The 6,242-nt window shown below is 39.8% G+C and overlaps 1 pseudogene; it reads right to left on the bottom strand.

The window, feature by feature from the left end:
* Positions 1-2,092: 2,092 nt before the first annotated feature.
* Positions 2,093-2,645, bottom strand: LOC123832783 (annotated as a pseudogene).
* Positions 2,646-6,242: the final 3,597 nt, after the last annotated feature.

The following is a 6,242-nucleotide window of genomic DNA, read 5'->3' as shown; positions in this document are numbered from 1 at the left end:
AGTCAAGCATTTACCACTGTCTTCTCATTCTGGTAATGTCAGATGGTGTCCTAGTCTAGCTATAGGCAGCCTGTTTGAGGCTACAAGCAATCCACAGTCTGTGGCTATCTCCTTCAGGCTTGGCTCGTCCTTGCTGTTCTGCCTTGCCAGCTTTCCATCAGCACAAGGCCCAGGAGTTGGTTCATCTAATGTCTGAGAGCACAGCCAGTACCACCTCCACCTGACTCCAGAGGGGGCCTCTGGTGCAATCAGGAGGGTGGAATCCCTGGGTCACCCCCCAGGAGGCGCTTCAGAGAAGGTGGTGGGAGTGTTTCCTTGTCCCCCATTCTGCCACATGCCTTGGTCTGCCCCAGATTATTTCCAATAATGTATGGTTTCTGATTAATTAGCTGTCCATTTCATGTGAGGGGCAAATCTATGTAAAAGGGGCAGCTCTTTCCTGCTTGATGCTGATGGCAGCTCTGTGTAAGAGCTGAGGCTGGGTGGGGCCCTGAACACCCCTTGTTGCATCTGTCTCTAATCTCTCTTCCCTGATGGTTTCAATGGATCAAGGTCGAAGTAACCAGTGTAGCTTCTAGTGTCTGGCAGAAGTTCAGAAAGGGCCCTTTTAGAGTTTCTCCTTCTTTCTCCTGCTGCAGGAACAGGGGGCTCCTGAGCCTGACCTCACTGATCTGCAGAGCCTGCAATCCCACAGGTGGGGGTTAGGTATGCCTGCTTGTGAGGAGACCTATCCCACTACAATGAATCTCAGGCATTCAACTCCAAATGTCAGGCAATCAGCTCCTGGCCTCCTAGTCCCCAGTCTGCCACTCTTGCAGGAGATTCAGGCCTGAACACTGCACTCTGCACAGCCCCCTGCTTACCAGCCACATTGGGCCAGATCCCACTCTCCCTTCACTGTCACATTCTGTTCTTCCTGTGCAGCTGGACTAAGTGGGACTGAACTGTGCTTATTCTCAGGTTTCTTTGTTGGCAGAACCGCTGCACATGTATACATGTGCACATGAGCATGGGGTCCCTGCCCAGTCTTGCCTTGGCTCCCCTTTTAAAATAGCCTCTGTATGGCCCCCACCGTGCAACACTAAGCCCTGGGCTGGTTCTCTGCATGTTCCACCTCCCCCAAAATCACAGTCTCTCTCTCCCTCAGGGCTTTCCACAGCCTGCCAGTGACTCTGATAGATTTAGGAGATAAAGTTTCTCTCTGGAACTCTCCTGGTTGGTGCTACAGCTACGGATGTACTGCTCACTGTGTGTGTGTAGCCTAAGTCTCCCAGACTGTGTATATCCTTCCAGGTCTTTCCCGGTTAGAATTGGTGGTTTCCCTCTGTGGACCAGGGCCCCTGCTCCAGGAGGATGGGGAGCCACTAAGCTGCATTTTCTATCTGTTCTCTCCTTTGCTGCAGGCACCTCACACAGGGCATTTCCCCCTCGAATTATAAAATCTCTTACTGGACAGTGCAAAGCATCCTCTACTCTTTGGATTCAAAAATTCATATCAGCTGAGATTCTGTTGATTGCTCAGGTCACTTCTTGGAAGATCAGCTGAAGATCCATGTGGGGGGAGCTGAGTAAGTGGGTTCAGTTGCCAGTTACTTGGCTGCCATCTCTGCATTTTCTTTTTGATGTTTCTATTGATAAATTAGATATTTTATGAGTGAAAATAGTTTGTTAGGAATAGAGAACCAATTCATAACTTGATACTTTTAGAAAATAAAAACTGTACATAATAGATTTGAACTTCTGTTGGGAACTGAGAAGGCTGGTATATTTAGGGCTAGTCTCCTAAAGAGTGCCAGCCTGGAGAAGGTAGGTAAAATGGAAACATAAGAAAGTGTTTGTGGAAGTGTTATGTCAAGGCTAGCAATCAGGCTTGTTTGCAAAATCACAAAGTAGAAATAATTCCTCCTAAAGGTAGATAGATGTAAGATTTAGATATTACTTACTACCTTCAGTAGACAATAGAACTTAAGGAGATCTCAGGCTGTTGCAGGAATCAAAATTAGGCCCCACTTCTCCTTGAGTTTTTATAGTTTCTCCAACAGAAATCAGTGTGTTTGTTTTTACTTTTATTAGTATTTATTTTATGCTGAATTTACTCCAGGGCCATAAGCTTTTGTTTCTTCAGTTTCTTCTGGGGTATCTTTTTCTTCTGTGCAACTTTCTCATCTGGTTTAGGAACAACCTGCTCTTTCTCAGTGAGGATCATCTCAGTGTGACATGGAGGGCACATGTACGGGTTGATCCTCCCATGAGCTCTGTAAGGTCTGCGCTGCATCTTGGGAGCTTTGTTCACCTGGATGTGCTCAATGACCAGAGAATCCATATCTAAAACCTGAAGTTCAGCATTACTCTACGTTTTTAAGCATGTGCAGCAAAAACTCAGCACTCTTTTTGGGCCACTGACCTTGTGTCCAGCCCGACTGTTCGGCCTGGGCACACCTACCAACTCCACCATTATATTGATGGAATGGGACACACTGCTTCTTTAAAGTGACATCTTTCAGATACTTGGTGGCTTTTCGAATATGCATACCCGTGATGGCTTGGGCAGTTTCATGAATTTTCTTAAAGTGAACACAAAGATTTGAACCTATTGATTTGGATGATATTGTGGGGTTATCCAGGTCAAGTGAATAGCGAACCATCTTCAGAGGTCACCTCTGGTCGCTTTCAGGAGAAATCAGTTTATTGGCATGTGAAAGAAATCTCCCCATCTTTCATGTTCCTAAAGGATGCTCTGCCTCCTCCCTTAAGCCACCTAATAGTATTCTGCTTTATATTTTAGTTATTTTTGTACCTCTCTCTGTACAAAACCCTTTGAAAGTAGAGAAAACCTCTTGTATATCATTTTTACCCCATAAACTCTAGCACAATTCCTTGCACATTGTAGGAGCTTATATACATTTATGAAATGAATCTAATTAGTGCAAGATTAGGTCTAAGATACTTTTTAGTTCACAGGGAGGCTTATTGTTTTTAAATAAATTAGTCCCCTGACAAAGTAACCAGAAAGTGATGCCCTTAAGGGGAAAACTTACTGATTGACTTAGTAATTTGCTTTTTTTCTCAAAAGCATTCAATATGGAAAGCAATACACTTGCCTATGTAGAGTATTTGGCATAAGCTAACACACATAAAAATTTGTGTTATAGTACAGTAAAGATCAGGGAGGAAATTTACATCATTTCTGGCTAGAATTGACTCCTAGAATATTCATCAGTAAAATAGTGAAAACAATGACCTTTCAGTTAATTCAAATTCATGAATCTTTTTCAGATCGTAGATGGGTTCTGAAAATATAACAACCCAGAAATTGTCCACCAATTTAGGTCATCTAAATGATCACCATGGATCTACATATCACACCAGTGAAAATAAAACAACTTGAATAAGGAAATATAAAACAAATGCTAACTTTTCAGTTCAGTAAACATTTGTTGATTACACATTTCTGTACAGATCGCTGAGTTTAGGTGCTGTGCTATAGAGGAAGCACAGATGTATCAGATAATTGCTACTACCTATTAAGTACCAGCTAGAGACAATGGACTTTATATTTAGTTCTCATAGCAACCCTGTATCATAGCTATTGCTACCCCCATTTTATCAACAAGAAAATGAAGGCTCAGGGAAGTTAGATAACTTTCCCAAAGTTTCATAGCTCCTAAGGAATAAAGTCAGGATTCGAACCCAGATCTGACTCTAGAATCATGTTATTCCCATGAACCACAGTAACTTCCTTTAAGGAGTGCTGAGTCATTTTTATCCTGATTTATAGAATTAGATGCAAATTATATAAAAGCAATTATAAGAAAGCATTATTTGATTTATTTATGAGTTTGTTTTTTGTTCTCAGCTAGATTATATAAGCTCCCATAGGGCAGAGACCATACCACAATTCTGTAACTTTCCTTGAAGTACCTAATATGGTGCTGAACACAAAAAAGATCCTCTCTATATACTAGTGGTTTCATAAATTTTCCCTCAGCCCAATTTCTGAGGTGTAAGCCAGATAGTACTTTCATGCAAGGGTAAAAGAGGAAAGAAAAATGAGTACATCATGATAGTAGCTTATATTAATTGACTATTAACTCCTATATGATGCATATTACCTCATTTGATTTACAAAACCATACAGAGTAGATATCATTATTCTCATTTTGCAAGTGAGAAAGCTAAGTCTCAGAAAAATTAAGCATTTGATCCGTGATTATAGAACCAGCAACTGATGAAGCAAGAAATGAAACATCATTCTGTCTAACCAGAGTTCATGTTCTTTACTCTTTCACTCTCTTCTATTCTAAGACCACATAGATTGGAAGATACACCCTTGATTTAACAATTTTTTTTCAAAAAAATAAAGAATACAACCACATAAATAAATAGGTTTACTGAAAAAAATGTATTCCAGTTTGAGAATGAGGAAATGGGTGTCTCAAGAAACAAGAATATGAGTTACATAGTATTTGCAATATGTTTTCGTTTCCTTGGAATGCTGAAGTCACAAAGACAGAGAACTTCTGCAAATGGTATTAATGACATTTTGCAAAGTGCTGAAAAGGTTCAAAGATTTTAGACATCCAGTACATAATCTTTTGAATTATAGGCTTCTCGTGCTCATGAATGAGTAACATCAGCCACATGACCTATTTCAAAGGGTTCAAACTGATTGAAAAATTTTGAGATAATTTTAAAAATTTAATCTTTATTGTATTTTCCCATTACCATATAGTCCCCTTATACTGCTCCCCTCCCAGCAATCACCACACTGTTGTCCATGTCCATGAGTCCTTTTTCCTTTTTTCTCAATCCCTCTTCCCACTCACCCCCACCCCCACATTAGCTGTCATCCTGCTCTCCATCTATTTTAATGAAGTTTTATAGCTTAACATAAAGAGATTTTGGGTTTTTTTGTTTGTTTTAAAGAAAGCCTTCAAGAAACATGTTAAAAATAATTATCCTCCCTAGTTTTGGAAGCTTTCTCATCCTCTCTACTCCCATGTCACTCATCCTGTAATGGATCTTAATTAACTCTGACATGACCTACAACTTCAATCTAGTCTAGACAAGCCCTGCTCCTGACTTTGGTACAGATCCACAAGACTGTGGGAGTTGAGTGGGAATTCCCTAGAGTCTTCTTATTACTTACAGGATACTACCCTCAGTCCCTCAAAAAATGGAATCCTTTTCCTTTTGTGGTTCTTGGAATTTTTTAATTGTGAGACCTAAAGTTTCCTTTAGACATGTATTCGAAATAAAAGTAGATCTCTGTGAATGGGGTTACCAGATGCCCAGCAGAAAAATATCAGATCTCTAAGACTGATAAGCAAGAGATGTTACACAGAGGATCTTTCTAGTTCTCTGCTGCATTTAAATGCATTTGATTCCAAAGAATATGTTATAAACTACCATACAATATTGCCTCTCTTAAATTGGGAGAATTTTTCTCTGGTAAAACCCAGCCTAACACAATTTACAATTGTGTTACAATTTACAATTCACAGTTCACAATTTACAATTAGCTTCAAAGCCCTCTCCTATTCTACAGCAACCAGCTTCAGAGTAACTTTTTGTATTCCAGTCCTTTTCTACTTTGCTTAAGGGTAACAATAAATATTATCCTCCTGAACTGCTTGAGACTCATGGAACACCCTTGCCAGGCGCTGTGGACACCTTCTTGGCTTGTGAATTGAGGTTTATAATCAAGGGTTTTATAGCCCTACATTAATTAGCACTCATTATTGAAAAGTTCTTATAAATTAGTCAATCCCAAATTGTATGACTTCCATGTAATCCAAGCACACTATTTATCTGTATCTCTTCATACCTAGGGTTGCCAGATTTCCATTCTTGGATGTAACTGTTCCAAATTTTAGTTTGCTTCCAGTAAAATTAAATTTTTACTAATTGAATAAATAATAAACAAGCCAAACAGACAAACAAACCCATTATCATACAGAAAATTTGGCATGTGAAAACACTATGCAGGGAACATTTTATTCTGTTGGAATGAAGCTTCTGATCTCCATGATGAAGATGAGGAAAGTCAGATGAAAGTTCTGGTCATGGGAATGAAATGCCTAACTAAGAGCATGCTTGAGTCCAGTCAGTCCAGGAAAAGAGATTCAGATCTTTCTGATATTTCTGGTACCAGAAGGCATAAAAGAGACTATGAGAAAACTTAAGAAAGTCACTAAAAAGAAAATAAGGGAAATACTTCAGGTTATGATGTGAAAGCATGA

Source organism: Phyllostomus hastatus, unplaced genomic scaffold, assembly GCF_019186645.2.
Source record: "Phyllostomus hastatus isolate PE091 unplaced genomic scaffold, TTU_PhHast_1.1 phas_scaffold_200, whole genome shotgun sequence".
Classification (NCBI taxonomy): domain Eukaryota; kingdom Metazoa; phylum Chordata; class Mammalia; order Chiroptera; family Phyllostomidae; genus Phyllostomus; species Phyllostomus hastatus.
The sequence above is the reverse complement of the archived record's forward strand: the minus strand, read 5'-3'. Positions and strand labels throughout refer to the sequence as shown.